The sequence below is a fragment of the Centropristis striata genome, chromosome 2 (assembly GCF_030273125.1).
Source record: "Centropristis striata isolate RG_2023a ecotype Rhode Island chromosome 2, C.striata_1.0, whole genome shotgun sequence".
Taxonomy (NCBI): domain Eukaryota; kingdom Metazoa; phylum Chordata; class Actinopteri; order Perciformes; family Serranidae; genus Centropristis; species Centropristis striata.
The window spans coordinates 1,790,818-1,810,142 of NC_081518.1; the positions used below are offsets into that span (position 1 = coordinate 1,790,818).

At 38.3% G+C, this 19,325-nt stretch overlaps 1 long non-coding RNA gene across 1 annotated transcript in view; it reads right to left on the reverse strand.

The window, feature by feature from the left end:
- The window catches only part of LOC131983536 (uncharacterized), a 261,818-nt gene that overhangs the window by 24,240 nt on the left and 218,253 nt on the right, over positions 1-19,325 (reverse strand). Inside the window, exon 4 of the long non-coding RNA XR_009395472.1 lies at positions 18,683-18,753. This is a non-coding gene — a long non-coding RNA (uncharacterized LOC131983536). The remainder of the gene's footprint in view (positions 1-18,682; positions 18,754-19,325) is intronic.

Here is a 19,325-nt window from a genome sequence, read left to right on the forward strand (position 1 = left end):
GCTTCCTCTATATACTCTATGATGTATGTCTCTCTCTCTCTCTCTCTCTCTCTTTCTCTCTGCATGGGAATTCCAGAGTGACATTATTACTATGATGAAAACAGACCCTATAAATACGGAGCACTGTGATGAATATAACAGCGATTATGGGGCAGCGATAATTAGATCAGGAAAGAAAGAGAGACTCATTGAAGTTTGCTCTGTTTTTGTGTTTGGGAATTCCTTTCAACCGTGTGTCTTAATGTATGAAGAATTACAGAGGCAACGATAGCGTGGTAATCATCTGGGTCTCTAGGAGGGGCCTCCCGGGGCCCCTCCAGTGATCCTCTCTCCTGTTTCAGCTCTCTGCTCCCGCTCACATCTCTGTAAAAGCCACCCTGCTGTCTGCTTTTTTAATGATGCTTTGGCCAACAAACAATTAATAGGCTGCCCCCACAGATGCCTGTTAAAAATGAAATAGCAGGAACTATGGAGCGCTCCCAAAAGGAGCCACGCAGCAGCAGCAGCAGCAGCAGCAGCAGCTCCTGCTACGTATCTTCCCATCCAGATCCAGTTCTGCTCGTCAGGTTTTTACCCCCGTCAGCAGATCCCTAACCCGCCCTGGTCCAGCTTAGATCTTTAAGTCCTAAGACTACAGCTTTAACAACACCCTGACCTGAGCCCCCGTCCAAATCCCAACTGTACAGCAGCCATCCCACTAGCTGATTGCGTCAGAAAGATTCCACAGCCATGGCCTCTGTTTTTTTCATACTTGTGGGAAAATAGCAGTTCATGTTTCCTTGGATGCTTCACACATTCCTCACCCTGTCTTCACATTGCGGGGCCCCAGAGACTGGGTAGGGCCAAAGCCACTCAAAGAGGAGGCGCTTGGCAGATATGGAGGTGTGGCTAAATGAAAAAGGAAAGGGCAATTTTTTATTGTTTATTTAGGAGTGAGTTGCTAGGAGATGAGATCTCAAAAAGGCACTAATTACATTTCCCTGAGTTTGATGAGTTTAACAGGACTTGGACAGAAACTTTCCAGCTCATTTAACTTCTCAGAACACAGCTGGGAATTATAGATAACAGAACATCTGGAAGTCACAAAAATACTTCTCTAGCGTCTAATCCAGACTAATTCAAAAGTCACCACATCCTGCAAGGAACGACATCCCAAAGCTAACGCAGTGGCAGATCCAATATTTCACCTTTTATTGTGCCATGTCTGAGTGGCATTCCAGTTATGTGGGCAAAAGTTCATGTATTTCAGATCATGCAGCATCTTTTGCTTCAATTTCATCATTATACTGAAGTGGAAAAGTACCCAGAAACCCTTAAGTCCTTACACAAACTCACACACTTTTTCACTGTACAGTCTTTGTGCAACATCTGTTCACATACTTACACACACATTATTCTTCAGGATACATGATGGATGTTCCAACATGTGAACAACACAAGTATCTCAAACACTACATCTACTGAGTCCATGTGATGCAGCACACACACACACACACACACACACACACACACACACACATCAAAGTGATTATAGTTAACAAAAACTAACGAAATAACAAAAACTAGAACTGAAAAAACATTTTCGTTATAACAGAAATAAAAATAAAAACAAGATTTCTTTAAAAAACTATCTGAAACTGTATTTTTTGGTTACAAAACTAACTAAAACTAACGAAAATTATAGTGAAAATGTCCTTAGTTTTCGTCTTTGTCAACTTTTTTCATCCGTTTTTGGTTGATATTAAATCTATTTCATCTATCTGGTTTTATGACTTAATAAACTTATTGGGGCTGAGATAAATAAGACAAAGGAAATAAAGGAAACATTTATTGTGACTTTTTTAAAATCTGGCACCCAACAAATACCCCATTAAAAAAAAAACTAAAACTAACACTAAAACTAAACTAAAACTAAGCATTTTCCCAAAATAATAACTAATTAAAACTAGCAAACTCACTCTAAAAACGAACTAAAACTAACTGAATTTGAAAACAAAAAAATCTGAAAAAAACTAAAACTAAAACTACTGAAAAATCCCAAAACATTATAACCTTGACAAAGATACACAAACAGAGCTTCTTCTCCACTTAGACACACTCAAGTTTGGTCTCATCCTAAACTAACTAAAATTATAGTGAAAATGTCCTTCGCTTTCGTCTTTGTCAACTTTTTTCATACGTAAACCATTTTGGTTGATATAAAACTTATTGGGGCTGAGATGGATCAGACAAAGGAAATAAAGGAAACATTTATTGTGACCTTACTGAATCTGGCACCCAACAAATACCCCATTACAAAACAACTATAAAAACTAAACTAAAACTAAGCATTTCCCCCAAAAAATAACTAATTAAAACTAGCAAACTCACTCTAAAAACGAACTAAAACCAACTGAATTTGAAAACAAAAAATCACAATGAAATTATAACTAAAACTAATGGAAAAACTACCATTACAAAACAACTACAACTAACATTAAAACTAATAAAAACTAAACTAAAACTAAGCATTTTCCAAAAAATTAACTAATTAAAACTAGCAAGCTCACTCCAAAAACTCATTAAAACTAACTGAATTTGAAAACAAAAAATCACAACAAAATTAAAACTAAAACTACTGAAAAATCCCAAACCATTCTAACCTTGACACAGACACACAAACAGAGCTTCTTCTCCACTTGGACACACTCAAGTTTGGTCTCATCCCAAAAATTCCGGACCTCAAAATTTCAAGACAAAGGTAGTTAATGTTGATTTATGCACGCTTCAGCTTGGGATGAAGAGAGCAGGACACAGTAGCACAGCAATTAATTTTGATGCTGAAAACATTATTAATGGTAATGTTTAAAACATCAAAGGCCCGGCTGACAGAGACGCAGCATCTCCACTCTGACTAGATGGAACAGATGAGCTCACTTGAGTCAGTCAAGGTGAGGCGCAGCTAGGGGAAATGTAATCTGTCTCTCTGCTGATCTTCATTGAGATTTCCTGGAGAAGCTGCAGATTCACAGCAGCTTCAACTTTATGGATCTCGTGTCTGCTGCGGTTTAATATGACTGGCCACAATATGATGGGCACACTCTATTAATGTATTTATGTACATGCTGCACATTCATCATGCTTAGGATTTTCTTTTTTATATGAAAAGTATTAGAGGATGACAGATACCGGATTTTGAGATTGATAGATGGAAAAATTACTATATATATATATATATATATATATATATATATATATATAATAAGATATTGTGGATGTTTTAGCTGTAATGAAAACAAATGTTTCCTATGTGGACTGATTCTGCGGATATGACTTTGTAAAGGTGCTCAGAAGGCTGTATTCTTATGCAAATAATTTCAAGAAAGACTTTATTATTATTATACATTATTCTACACTAGTGCAGTGCCCGTAGGAAGTATGTAGTCGTACATTACATGCAGACCACTACAACGTCTGCAACTCCATAAAACACTTACTTTTCATAAGGTATACCACACCACCGAAAATCGAACCTTGTAGCCACTTTTAAACCCCTAAAGATAGGTATTTCAGGATATGACTTTTGGTCCATATCACCCAACCCTATGCTGGAATACTGGAAATGTCACTGTTGTGGGACTACTAAAGGAAAATCTTACCATATCTCTTATCTTATCTTAGTATCAGTCAATTGCTGATCATTTAAATGGAGAATAACAAAGAAAAATGGGAGGAAAAAAATTGCAGAAACCATTTCTAAATCACCCCAGGCATCATTTTCTGCATTTTATGTTCTGAGGGAAAAAGTTGCACATATCATGACGAACCTGGTCTCACAGGAATCCGTGAAATAGCCACGGATTCACTTAACTCAAAATCCGTGGAATAGCCACGGAATCACTCAAATATCCGTGAAACTGACACGGATTTCGCTACAATGCAAGTTAATGACAGTCATATCCCGTGGCTATTCCGACATACAAAGTGATTATGTACATTCACTGAGTGAATATTTAGAAAATAAAACATATTTCTCGCTAGAAATGTGATCAAAATCCATTTTTATGCAGAAACTAAGTCAAAATATTGATTTTTTTTCACTAAAAAATGAGAGAACTGTCCGCCATGTTTTTTGTTCTGACCGCTGGAAACCTTGAAAGTCACGTGACTTGGAACAAACCAATAGGAACAAATTGCATTAACTTACATTGTAGCGTAATCTGTGTCAGTTTCATTCATTCACCTTTATTTAACCAGGCAGGTCATTAAGAACAAATTCTTATTTACAATGGCGGCCTGACTCACTGAAATTTGAGTGATTCCGTGGCTATTCCACGCATTCCTGTGAGACCAGGTTCCATGACACATATACACAGATATCAAATGTCTCAGATAGGGCAATATCGGCCAATAAAATCGTCCGGGCTTTAAAAAAGTATCGTATATATAGCCGACGTGGCAAATCAGGAGCCAGTAATTGGACTCTTAGACCCGAGACTGAATCCAGCAGCAGCTTGGACATGAGACGGAGGGGACAACAGAGGACACACCATCAGTTGGAATGTATAAATCTTAAGTTCATAATGAGTGAGTGGGCCAGAGAAGAACCCCTCCTCTATGTGTGTGGACTCCTCATTGTAGCTTTGGGCAAAGGGATAAAGCTTCTCTCACTCCCACATGTTCATTTACCCCCCACCATCACACCAATTGAACCAGGGAGTCTGGGGGGGAGGAGGGGGGGGGGGCACATTGATATTCACTACACATCTCCATCCCCCATGCACAACCATCCCCACTGGAAACATTATTTCATTACATATATTATGCATTCACCATAAGGGAGTTGGTGAATGTGCAGTGTGCAGATGTGTGTGTGTGTGTGTGTGTGTGTGTGTGTGTGTGTGTGTGGATGTGGGCGAGCTCAGATGTTTCCTTCTATGTATACACGAGTGTGACAAGGCTGTTGTAAAAAGAGTTTAAAAGAGGGTGTAAAAAGATATATAACGCCTCAGGGGTCCACTCTTAATGGTACTTAGTTTACTTTGTGAGAGAGAAGACAAAATATTTATTTCGTACAGTTTTGTGTCAACATTGTAAAAGTGATTTTGCAATTTTTTTTTGCCATGTAGAGGGACGACGCTTCCTGCAGAGCTCGCATGAATTTCCTCAGTTCATTTGAGTACGTGGGTCCCTATGTGAATGTGTACTGTGTCTCATGCTGAGATACAGAGAGAGAGTTTATTAGAGCTGCCACAGCAGCTTCAAGGTCCCACGCATGGAAATAATCCACGTTTCTTTATTTACCTGTACTGGAGCATGGATGTGACAAAAAAGACACAAAATTATGACAAAAATGACACAAATTATGACAAAAACGACACAAATTATGACAAAAAAGACACAAATGATGACAAAAAGACACAAGTTATGACTAAAAAGACACAAGTTATGACTAAAAAGAAAATTATGACAAAAAAGACAAATTATGACAAAAAGGACACAAAATTGTGACAAAGAAAGACAAAATTATGACAAAAAAGACACAAATGACGACAAAAAGGACACAAATTATGACAAAAAAGACACAAAATTATGACAAAAAGACACAAGTTATGACTAAAAAGAAAATTATGACAAAAAAGACACAAATTATGACAAAAAAGATACAAACTATGACAAAAAAGACAAATTATGACAAAAAAAGACAAAATTATGACAAAAAAGACACAAAATTATGACAAAAGGGGTCCCCTCTTAATGGTACTTAGTTTACTTTGTGAGAGAAAAGACAATATTTGTTTCGTACAGTTTTGTGTCAACATTGTAAAAGTAATTTTGCTATTTTTTTTTGCCATGTAGAGGGACGACGCTTCCTGCAGAGCTCGCATGAATTTCCTCAGTTCATTTTCATACGTGGGTCCCTATGTGAATGATGTGAATGTGTACTGTGTCTCATGCAGAGCGGGAGATAAAGAGATACAGAGAGAGAGAGAAAGACAGGGGAAGAGATGAAGATAGAGGCAGACAGACAGACAGATCTTTCATATGGCCCGTTGCTCTTTGGGCCCTGGTCCAGATGTCACCAGAGCAGTTTTTATTTGTTAATGTCTTGTTTTAAAAGCCCTCTTAAAAGAGCCTGCCGCCTTTCCCTTAAGTCTTTAAGTGGCTCAACACAAGACACTCTTGTCTGATCCGAACTGGAATCAATTTGGAAAAGAAACCATTTCACCTCTGATTAAGCACTGCTCTGTCTCTGCTGTGGCATGCTGACCTTTCCAGAGGTCTGTCTTGTGCTGCTAGGAGGGGCCGGCCAGATGATATGCCGGGCTAATTAGACTGATTGACGTCAGAAGGAAAAGGCCTGAGAGTGGCTTGTGTTTGAACCCTCAGACATTTGTGAGGACTCACAAACCTATCTCTGTCAGGGGCCGCCGGAGCCTCACCAGCCACATTTAATGTTGCACCCCCGGTTTCCTTTTTGCAAATGTTCCATAATGCGTTTTCCTTTCATTTTCTGACATTTTATATTAATTAACTTCTTTCCTATGATCTCAGGGGCAATCAAAATGTGAAACCATCCCAATGTCTTATGTAACAATAAGCCTGGAGAGCTTCGTCTATCTTAGCCCATTATCGGAAGAAGAACTATATTTGGTACCTTCAGTGGATATCTAAATGGTCCCCATGTCTCTCTGTTTGGTCGTAGAACCACATGGATTTATTCCAGATAATCAGTAAAGATCAGGCTACGTCACAGATGGTGACCCCATGACATCTGACCAATCAGCATGATAATAATATAATAATATTAACTTTAATCACCTGAACTTCCAATGTAAAAAAATCTGCAAGAAACAGTCGTACAAACAGAGTTATTCTTCAGTGACTTGTACCAGGAGAACTTGACTATGACGGCATATTAGGGCCAAGTATGAATAAAAATAATAGTAATATTTCGAGAAAAAAGTTGCAAATATACTAGATTAAAGTGGCAAATCTGCAAGAAAAAAAGTTGCAGATTTAAGAGATTTAAAGTGGTCCCACGTATGGAAATAATCCACATTTCTTTATTTCCCTTTACGGGAGCATCGATGTGACAAAAAAGACACACAATTATGACAAAAAGGATACAAAATGATGACAAAAACGACAGAAATTATGACAAAAAAGTCATAAATTATGACCAAAAAGGACAAATTATGACAAAAAGGACAAATTCTGACAAAAAAGACAAATTATGACAAAAAGGACACAACATTATGACAGAAAGGACACAAATTATGACAAAAAAGACAAAATGATGACAGAAAAGACAAAATGATGACAAAAAGACAAAAGATTATGACAAAAAAGACTTGCAAGCGTCCTGGTGTAAATGGGGCCTTTGTCACATTCGGCCTGCTTTGGCGTGTTTGAAACGGTTGCATCCAAAGTGACGTGTTTCTGTGTGAACCTGTGGTTCAGGAGCAGCTTGTGGCTCTTGATAAAAATGATATGTAAATTAATCAAGGGTCTAAGGACAGAGGATGTCGTACCATGTATCGTCTGTAAAGCCCTTTGAGGCAAATTTGTGATTTGTGATTTTGGGCAATAAAAATTAAACTGACTTGACTTGACTTAAGGTTATTTGTTTGCATTCTTATCATAATTTCACATTTTGGCCTCAAGTGACTCTTACATTCTCCAATTGTAAAAATATGTAGCCTATAGACAGAAAAAAAGACAATTTCAGTCAAATTAAATGAGCATCATAATCGCCTCTGAACATCTGCTCCTTCGTCCTTTTTTTCCCTAACCTTTTCTATTTTGGCCAAAAAATGGCTTTTTAAATAAAAAGAGGTTGCTGACCCTCGGTCCAGGGGTTTCCCCAACTTAGAATTCATATAGTTGAACCTGATTGGTTGAATCTTACCTAACAACACAATTATAGACGAAAATACATAACTAATGTCATTAATCTCATTCCTCCTATTGTAGCGATCAACAGACAGAAGAGAAAGGACAAGAAAGTGAAGAGACAACAAATAAAAGCAAAGATAAAACCGCTGTGCCTCCTCCTGCTGACTGTAACAGAGAATCATTCATACGTTCAAAGTACTTTTGGTAATAAGTGTATTAATTGATTCTGAAACAACCCTTATGTTGTTATTTGGCCTTTCTGAGGCTCCGATGGTCTGGCAGATTTGGATTTTATGACTAAATCTGCCATATTGATTCATTAAAACACATTAAAAGGGACAAATTGATTATTAGCAGTATTATTATAACTAATATTTATACCAGAATAGAATAATAAAATCAGATGTTAACCCTTTGATGCACAACATGAGTCTAAAGTGACCCGACAGAGTTTTTATGTTCTATATCTTTGCAATAAATTATTTTCATCATTCAGTATTCCAGGTTTTCCTCAATTAGTTTGTTTTTGATCATCATACATCCTAATTTTATGTTTTCCTTGATTAATTTTTTAATAAAATCCCTTTTTGTGTCACTTCTCTTCTAATGCACATCAAGCTAAGTAGCTTGCTAAGCTAACTACTAGCTAGCTAACTTGTTGGCTAAGTTGCTTGCTAAGCTAACTACTTAACTAACTTCTTGGCTAAGTTGCTTGCTAAGCTAACTACTTAGCTAACTTCTTGGCTAAGTTGCTTGCTAAGCTAACTACTTAGTTAACTTCTTGGCTAAGTATTTAGCTAAGTAGCTACTTAGCCAAGAAGTTGGCTATGTAATAACACAGAAACTTTTTTTATTTATAAAGTATGAGAGGCAAAATGGAAATAATGATCTGTTGTGATCAAAAACAAGATATTTAAAGAATACTTGGAATATTCAACCATAAAATAAGTTGATATCAAAAGATAGAGCACAGAAACACACAACAAACATTAAATAACATGGGAAATGAATGCGGACATTTTTGACCCATGTTGTGCATTAGAAGAGGATCAATATGTTGAGCATCAAAGGGTTAAACACCCCCATATAGACAGAATGGAACGATCCATAACCACATTTTCCGCCATTGTGACAGTTTGACCGTTGAATCAGGCTCCTCAGATCAGATTTTTGAAAAGTCGACTATTCAGGGTTCCCCCTGCTCCAGTCTCTGTATTCCTCATCCATTTCTCCATTTCTCACCCTGTCCTATAGCAAACGAAGCTCCAGTTCAACATCTGTATGTATCATGGGCTTGTGCAACATATAAAACATGGCAGTCCCTGGAGCTATAAAAATGTTGCAAACCCAGAATGCTTTAGAAGAGAGATCAGAGAGATGGAGTCCACCAGAGATCAGAACTCGGTCCAAATTCCAAGCACTTTGCCTTCTACGCCCAGAGAAATGTTGCCTACAGAGAGGCCTGCTAGAGAGAAACCTCACCTCCAGTTCAAGCGGATTCCTCTGCCCTTTTATTTGCTCTCGTTTGGCTGCAGGGGAACGTGCTCCACTCTGACCTGGGGGCACTCATCCAATCAGCTCGCTATCTGCTGCAAGGGCCTCCATAATAGTGACATTTTTCCACCTCGTCAATAAAGTGGTGAAAGCCACCCTCCACCCGCTACTTGACCATTTAACTTCTTCCTGAAAAGGCCCTTTCTTTCTGTCTGTCTCTGTGTCTGGCTGAAATCAATAAAAGCAAAGCAAGGAAAGAGGCCAATCCAGCGGCTGCATTAACCGGTGGTCTCAACTGCTGTACAAAGAGGATGGCTGGCAGAGAAAAGGATACCGGAGAGCTGGCAGCTCTCTCTCGAGTCTCTCTCATTCATACAGCAGTGGGAGAAACCTGCTTCTAGTCTAGTCTCTGTGTTGTCACCCCAGTCAGGAGAACGAGACTGTGCGAATGAAAACAACATGCTGGATGCGTTCTAGTGTGTCCTAAAGGCCATAAAACTAAGTAAAAACTTCCGCGTATGCATGCACGCAGACTGAAAGATGACAATATGCAACCAAACCGACATATACATTAACAAATGTGAACTCTCCAGCCTCTAATGATCATTGCTTGCCATGACTCATTTAGCAACTGCATTCACACATCACCACACGTCCGCAGTGATTGACATAATGGCATCAGAGTGAGAACAAAATGTCTTCCGATGAAGGAGCAGGAGGGAGAAAATGAGAGACACGGGTTACATCTATGCCCGGGCTGAAACGAGTGCAGCGCTTTGCTTGGTTATGCTGTCTGAGCTGAAATTGATTACTGTGAGAAGCATGCAGCAAAGAGCCCCCTGCATTCAGATGAAATAAATAACACACTCTCTTAGAGATGGGAGGGAATGTGGACGAAAGGAACAGAAGGTGAAAAATGGGATAAGGGAGGAGGGAAGAAACAAAGATGGATGAGGTCAATATGAATTTACAAGGAGGGGGAGAAAAAAAAGCAGCGATGAGAAAGGAAGAAATGGCTAAAGGTGGAGTTTGATGTCATGTCTTCAGAGTCGTGCAGCGCTGGAGAGAGACAGTCTGGAAGACATCTGGAGGATAAGAGCCACACAGCACTCCCCGACCACAGACAACATGATGAGGGATTAAACTTCATTACAGCATGTTATGGTAATGAATGGGCTGCGGCCAGTTCTGGATGTGTTAGAGTAATTACCACACGCCGCCATATGTGAGAGTGACACTTTCTACACGTGTCTGCATGTGACAGCATGTGTTAGGACATCACTTCCTCAGGACCCCAGGTTTGGGTTTGGACGAGGCCCAGAGAAGCTGCAGGAGGTCTTTCTGCAGCAGGCGCCAAGCAGAAGCTGCAGCTAATTAAAAGAATGCAACACTCAGACAGCTACTGTCATATGCATCATCTCCCATAATTAGCCCAACAGTGTTTTTTAATAGAATATGGGCCGGGGCAGGCCCAGACGTTGTGGTTTTGGCCGGTGTCTGGGTATCTGGGTCTACAGTGAGCTCCAGAAAGGGAGGAGGGGGGGAGACAAAGCCACACACCCCAGAGGGGTGAGGTTGACTCTGGGTCACGGAGGCTGCCTGGCCTTATGGCTGACAGATGTTAGTCTGCTTCAACAAGAGTTGTGATTCTGGAAAAAGTTACACCACACTGTGCTGCACGCTGCAATTATCTTCTCTGTGTAAAGAAACATCTCATACATCATCACTCAACAAGACATAAGCAAGTGCCCCGCCCTGGATTACAAAGCCTTTGATAAACCATGTCGCTTAAATCTGCTATCTGCTTATTGTGTGCTGCAGTGTCTTCTTTTTATTGAACATTTTAACAAACATTTTGCATCCATCTGGTATACATAAATCAAACCCCTCCAATAATAAATCCTCAGATTACGATTGACATCTTTCCTCAATCTTTGTGTTGTTTTGATGTTATGATAAAATGTTATGTTGTATGTGATGTTGTATTTTTTCTTAATTGTATCGTAAGACTTTTGTATATTGTACATGTTTTTTTTTGTTTTTTTGTTTTTTGTTTCGTAATTCTCAGCTTTTTTTTATACATCATGGCCAGGGGACTACAGATGAAAACTAGCCTAAGTGTAATCATGTGTTTTATGAAATTGCACTGTCCTCTTTTAAATAAACTAATAAATAAATAAATAATCTTTCATCTTGGATCAGATATAAAATAACTTTTACATTTTTATATACTCCAATAAAATTGTGCAACTGAAATAGCAGTCATCCAAAAATGATGACTAATCAAACAGCAATTTGTTCCAGTGTAGCAAAATTAGAGAAATAAAAAATAATAATATTCATAAAAGAAAAACAAAACAATAAATCAAATTAGAAATAATTATAATAATAAAAAAAAGACTAATTTTTCAACTTCTGTAGCTATGAACCAGGGTACTTTTCCTTCTAATGATGGACATCGCAGATAAAGTCAGACCTAATTGGTTTTATGTACACTACCCAATTTTTGCATCCATCTGGTATACATAAATCAAACCCCTCCAATAGTGCATCCTCAGATTACTACTTGACATCTTTCCTCAATCTTTCATCTTGGATCAGATATAAAATAACTTTAAATTTTTATCTACTCCAATAAAATTGTGCAACTGAAATAGTAGTCATCCAAAAATGATGACTAATCAAACAGCAATTTGTTCCAGTGTAGCAAAATTAGAGAAATAAAAACAATAATATTCATAAAAGAAAAAAAATTTGAAATATTTCTAATAATAAGAATAAAAAACAACATAACTTTTCAACTTCTGTAGCTGAACCAGGGTACTTTTCCTTCTACATCTCAGATAAAGTCAGACCTAATTGGTTTTATGTACTCTACCCAATTTTTCCATATTCTTTTAAATCTGTCCTCCTGCAGCCTCACGGAGAAAGTTAACTTTACCATCACATAAATATTATGTATAACCTCGACCAGTGCTCTGCAGCGCTGCAGTGTTTGAGTCAGCTGGCCTGTCAGCAGCATTCCCAAGTGGAGCAACAGTTTGCCTGCTGTGGTTGGTGTGTTGCTGCTAATGTTGCTAATGATCCCCACAATGGAGCAACAAGGACTGGAGCTGAGTCATTTCATTTACAGTCAGCTGGAGAGGGATGAGAGCCAGGGGAGAGGCCGGTCCCCACACGGCTCCCACCTCCCAGACGACAGTCCTACGGGGACGGGAGGTGTTCCTCCTCAGCCCGGAGCCTTCTGATACTCCCTCATGCTGGGATCCATGGTGTGTGTATGTGTGTTTGTGTGTGAAACAGGGGCACACACAAACTCAGGACACTAATAACTGAACTGCACTTCCGAGACTAAGACACTTTACAACCATTTGCATTATTCAGCCTGTTTATTTTGCCTTTTATATGTTTAGTCTGCATGTTTTTTTAGCTTGTTTTATTTCTATTCTGTATATATATATATATATATATATATATATATAGCTGTGTATGTGTATGTGTATGTGTATATTTGTTTTAAACGAGGGTTCTGAGAGAAAAGTAATTTCAGTTCTCTGTATGTGTACAGTACAGGCCAAAAGTTTGGACACACCTTCTCATTCAATGCGTTTCCTTTATTTTCATGACTATTTACATTGTAAATTCATCAAAACTATTAATGAACACATGTGGAATTATGTACTTAACAAAAAAGTGTGAAATAACTGAAAACATGTCTTATATTCTAGTAAGCAAAGGGTGGTTACTTTGAGGAATCTAAAATACAAGACATGTTTTCAGTTATTTCACACTTTTTTTGTTAAGTACATAATTCCATATGTGTTCATTCATAGTTTTGATGCCTTCAGTGAGAATCTACAATGTAAATAGTCATGAAAATAAAGAAAAACGCATTGAATGAGAAGGTGTGTGTCCAAACTTTTGGCCTGTACTGTACATGTGCAGCAGAACTGACAATAAAGTGACTTTTGACTTGACACATTTCCCACAGTGGGCACGTGGGCGCGCGGTAGGCGTGCACCATGCATGGCGGCATTAAGGAGAAAGAGAATTTTCCCGCTAAGAAAGGGGGGGAAAGGGAAATGCAATGACAGTAGATCATTAGAGTGGGATTGCCTGCAGCTTGCTAATTTATGCAAATTAATTTCTTGGCTGATGTGAGAGGCGAGGGAGCGGGCGCCACTGCTCGCAAAAGCAAAGCAGTCAACACGGAGGTTAAACTGCCGCAGCGCTTTGGTGGTCTGGAAAGTTTAGCGGCGTAAGCCAGGGAGGGCTGTGGTGAACCGAGCAACAATGACAAAGAAACGCAGACTGTGCCAGCCCTCTTCCTGGCAAGGCGGGCAGACAGGCAGCCAATCAGCACGGCGCTGGCTCTCGGCTAGGCGAATGGCATGGCACGCTGGCCCTCTCGTCGCCCCGCCTCCACCTCCCCACTGCACTGCAGCTGCCCAGAATGATTTTATAAACATTTTGCCAGTGGATCAATACCTGTATTGATCAACCATTGTGAGAGTGATCCGTCTAAAACCCAAGAGCAGCCTAGAGCTCAGAGATGGGAGGAGCGAAAAGAGAGAGGCTGCAGAGAGGATGGAGAAAGAGAGAGAGAGTCTGCAGCCACAGTGAAAGGGAGAAGAGGTACAAGGGAAGAGAAGCGAATCTGAGAGAGAAGCAGACGAAGCAGAGCTGAAGGCAGGTGGGGAGGCAGGTTTCGGACAACGCTGCCAGGCCGCTGGGATTGGGCACAAACCTGTGGTAATTGCTTTCTCATTAAGAGAGGGAGGGTGAGGGCGACTAATGACTACTGCTTTAAGTATGCGGGTAAGTGACAGATGGAGAAATAGTGCGAAGAAATGTGTATGTGTGCAAGAAAAGGGGCTGATTCCCAACACCTGAGGTTGCTAATGCCTGCACTGGTTTGGCCTGCTACGTAGCACTGACAGCTACATTGTTGCATGTGTGTGATTGCATGAGGTTCAAAGGGAAGATGGAGGCGGGGGGGCGTGCACGAGAAACTATTATACTGCTTTATTTATTTATTACTGATTATAATTTGGTGTTTTTTTTAGGTTTCGTCTAGAAAACACAGCCTCCAAGTGAAGTAGCTGCAGTGTCAGAGATGTGCAGTTTACCTTGGTGACAACATGGGACAGAGAAGGCCCAGCTCATGCTGCGCTCACAACGGGAAATTCCTGAGAAAATCAAAGACAGAAAGACCCTGGATACAAAGATCCATGAGAAGAATATTCCTGATCAAAGTTGGATTATATTCCAACACAGATGTCAAGCTCAGAGATGAAAATGGCAACAAGATGGCAGTAAACTGAGGCAAATAACAGCTTGTTTCTTGTTTTGAACTCATGTGGATAAAGCTAGCTGTGGGATGTTTTTACTTTTTTTTTTACAATTCGTTGGATTGGATATAATTTTTGTTTTGTGTGTTTTGAATTTTGCTGGAATTTTACTGCACAGATGAGTGACTGGAGCTCTCAATAACAGCGACGAAGGGCTTCGATTCAAGGCCCCAAGCTGCTCCGCTGCACTGGAGGAGGAGTCAAAATCCCTCCAATGCTAAAGGGAAATCAAGTTTCCATTGATTGATTTTAAATGTGACTTCCTTGTGCATATATGTGGATTTGAGGGACAATGGGGACAAACTGTGGGGGAGTACCTCCACGTCCATTAACTCATTTTCACTGTGGAAAACGGAGAAAAAGCCCTGAAATCAACATGTGGTTGATTAAAAAGACGATTGTGTAACAAGGACAAAAGCACCTGCATACAGTTTTGTTCAATAAACTGTAAAAAGAAAAAAAAATTAAACACTATTGTGCGGTACACAATGCAAATGGCTCCAAGTGTGTGTGGCATGCAAGAACGCATTGTGTATGTTTGACAGCTGTGACAGTTCGTATACAAGAGAATAATGACCAGAAATTACACTAATTGCACTTGGATTTTGGAACTTAACTGCCTTTTTCAAATTAGGAAAAAAACAACAACAAGAATGCAATAAGTTTTCCAAAGATTAAATAAGTTAAGATTGATTTATTCTCTCTCTCGCCAAACAAATGAGGCAAATTGAGGCCGTTTCAGATACAAATATAAGCTCATTTTGATGCATTTTATCACTTTTCCAATGCAAACGAACTCAAAACTCAACATGAATTGATATAAAAGGTGAAATCGGGTCACAGCTTGTGACTCAGAGTTACATCCTTGTACTTCACTGACTAGAAAGACAAATGTGGCTCAGCTACAGTGGAGCTAATGGTAACCACGGAGACTCAATTGGTGTTTAAGTGAAGAGAAGAAGATAAACATCACAGTATTCTTTCATTAAAGTTGATCAACGTACACAACGCACAGATTATGAGCTCGCTGCAGGAACAGCAAACATGCATTTTTCTCATTATCACCGACTGGTAAACTATAAGGAGTCGGCTGTAGAAGGCTCTTTTTCAGCTCGAGGTTCAATAGAAATGAAACATATGAGAAAATCAAATGGATATCTGATCCGGATTTACAAAAACCCTGATCAGATGGGATTAATATGGACAAATATGCCAATAATATGTGCTCATAAAGGGGCTCAGATGTTGGTAAACTCAATGTTTTTTTCCCCAAAGACAAAATATTACACTGACTGAAAAGAAACTTTCACACTCTAATCATGCGGATGGAGTTTGTAGCCTGGAAATCAGACTCAGGAAATCAGAAACCAATGGCAGGAAGAATAATGGAAACCAGTTTGTGGTGGAAATGAACCAAGCTGAAAAATACACGCCATCTTTAGTTTGTGTCTTTTTTGTTGGTCATTTCACATCTTTTTTGTTCATTTTGTGGCTTTTTTGTTCAATTTGTGGTTTTTTTTGGCAATTTGTGTCCTTTTAGTGGTCATTTTTACATACATTTTTGGTCAGTTTGTCTTTTTTTCGTCATTTCACATCTTTTTTGTTCATTTTGTGTCTTTTTAATGGTAATTATATGTCTTTTTTGGTCATTTTATGTCTTTTTTGGTCAATTTGTTCAGTTTTTTGGCAATTTGTGTCATTTTAGTGGTCATTTTCACATATATTTTTGGTAATTTTGTGTCTTTTTTGATCATATTGTGTTGTTTTTGGTCAATTTGTGGGTTTTTTTTGTCAATTTGTGTCTATGCTGAAAAATACACACCAATGGTTGGCAGAGGTTAAATATGGCCGCCATTCTTCTCACACATGCTCTCATCTGTTTTGGTTAGCGTATTGATATTTTGGATTGTTTGTTCTGTGTATTATTTACAGTATTATATGGTCATAAAAGCCAAAGGTATGGAGAAACAGGCTCATTATTTTTGCCCATCAGGACAAATAACCAAAAGGCTGGATGGTTTTAAGCACTAATACTCAAGTCTCAATGGTTTTTACTAATATCATTGCCTCACTAATGTCTATATCAGCTTAATTTCAGGGAGATAAAGACTCTTAAGTGTTCTCACCTTACACAATGATTTAATTCATGTGCTATCAAAGCAGCACTGAGAGAGACACTGAATGATTTTCTTGTTTCCTTTCATCCTTTTTGTTTGATTCCAGCTCTCAAAAAAAAACAAACCCTTGGATGAGCGCCAAACCATAAATTAGGATCTTCATTAGACACATCAAATCTAAATTACTATTCAATTAACAGGCCAGTCAACCTGAACTAATCAACCAATTAGGCCGTGTGTGTTCACAGAAAAGCTAACAAAAGCGCACGAGTCCCCTGGGAAAGCAGTAAAACACTGCAGAAGAGTGACAGTGCAAATGAGAAGCAAGTGGAAAAAAAAGAGAAAGGAAGATGAGAAAGTGGCAGAGGATAAACTGAGATCACATCACTATTCACCCCTGTCACGTTTTGGGAAATGAAACTTCAAGTTACAAGAAATAATTAAAACTGGGGAGGAAAAAAAAAAAGAAAGGGCAACATCTGAAACGAAGGAGTTTAGAAGAGCTTTGATCAATCTGCATTGTAAATGGGTTTACTGTTCTCAGGTTAATGTTTATGACCAATGTTTTATGCTAATGAGCTTTGATTGAAAGGCATATTATTCCTCTGATGATAACTCACATTGTGTTAAAGAATCAGCGGGCACTGCTGGAAACTACATAGACACTTTAACTTAATTGATTAAAGAAATTGTGCCATTACTGATGATATTGAACAAAACGTTTGATATTATTTCTTCACTGACAGACAGAATTTGATGGTTTTCTTCTGCCTGAGTCTCTTTGTGCACTGCAAAAAAGGTGTAAAAGATAAAAACCATCTTGAAATGATCTTGGTTTATGGACAGATAATTTCACTTGACAAGGTTTCTTAAATTAAGATTATTAAATCTAGAAATAAGCATGTAGAACACTTAAAAAAAGAAATTAACTCTTAAAACAAGATAAGTTTTCTAACACTTCTAAATCTAATTGTTTTAACTTGGTAAGAAACAAATAATCATCAGGTCAATCTGCTCCGGGCCAGTTCATCTCTGCTTGCAGCTTTAATTTATCTTGTTTTAAGAGTTAATTTCATCATTGTGTCTTTTTAGTGGTCATTATATGTCTATTTTTGTCATTTTGTGCCTTTTTTGGTCAATTTGTGTTTTTTTTTTGTCAATTTGTGTCATTTTTACATATATTTTTCGTAATTTTGTGTCTTTTTTGATCATTTTGTGTCTTTTTTGGTCAATTTGTGTTTTTTTTTGTCATTTTGTGTCTTTTTTGGTCAATTTGTGGTATTTTTTGTCAATGTGTGTCATTTTAGTGGTAATTTTTACATATATTTTTGGTAATTTTGTGTCTTTTTTGGTCAATTTGTGTGTAAAATAAGAAATGAACCCTTAAAACAAGATAAATCATCTAACACTTCTAAATCCAAAGTTTTTTAAACAAATAATCATCAGGTCACTCTGCTCGGGCCAGTTCATCGCTGCTTGCAGCTTTAATTTATCTTGTTTTAAGAGTTAACTTCTTATTTTAAGTGTACAACATGCTTATTTCTTTCTTCTCTAACTATCTTAATTTAAGAAATCTTGTCAAGGTAAATTATCTGTCCATGCAGCAAGATCATTTCCCTCAGATTTACTGTTTGATCTGGTTTTTAGACACCTTTTTCTGCAGAGTGAAGGATAGAAATGCACATTTACCAACTGTGACTAGTAGAAAACTAGTCAGAAATGCTGTCACATAGTGTTGTCTGCAGCTCGTCTTTGCTGAGTGCTGCTGCAGAGTGAAAGGCTGTGTGATGCCCCATCCAGTGTGGTGCTGTAGGGCTGCTGGGACATGTGTGTTGAACATACCTTAGAGCCTCAGGAGGTCTGGTAGGCAGCACAGGCTGATCAAACGTCTTCTTCACACAACACAATGCAACCTAAGAGGCAAACAAACACACACATTACATTACATACAGAGTACAGCCAGGAAAAAGGAGGATTTTTCTGTTTTTTTAAAGAAATTTCTGCTCTGGAGTCCATGAAACCATCTGAAACATGACTTCTTCATGACGTGAAGACATAAAAATGAAGCAAAATTGAGTTTCTCCATCAGCTTCCAAATAAAGTTCTGGCTTGAAACTACATGCCAGATTTTTTTTAGCCAAGTACAACCAGAGATATTGTCAAATATATGTAGTATAAAATATAGAACTAGATATTATCCTCATTTTACCTGTTATGTGTTATATATGCAACCTGTATTCATATTTGCAATGTTTAAAATTCTGTGTTTTGAAACATTATTTTCAAGATCAGATTTTATGTTTCCTTTGTTTCTTTTGGGTTCAAAATTTTGATCCAGTAAGTCAAAGTTTTAAAAATGAATCATCAGGACATATAGGTTAGGTTGCGCTGAAAAAACTGATAGCAACATGGCATGGTGAAGATTTTTTAACAGATTTTTTAACGGACATAATAGCCGAAGATTTCAGAGGGTTAAAAACCATAT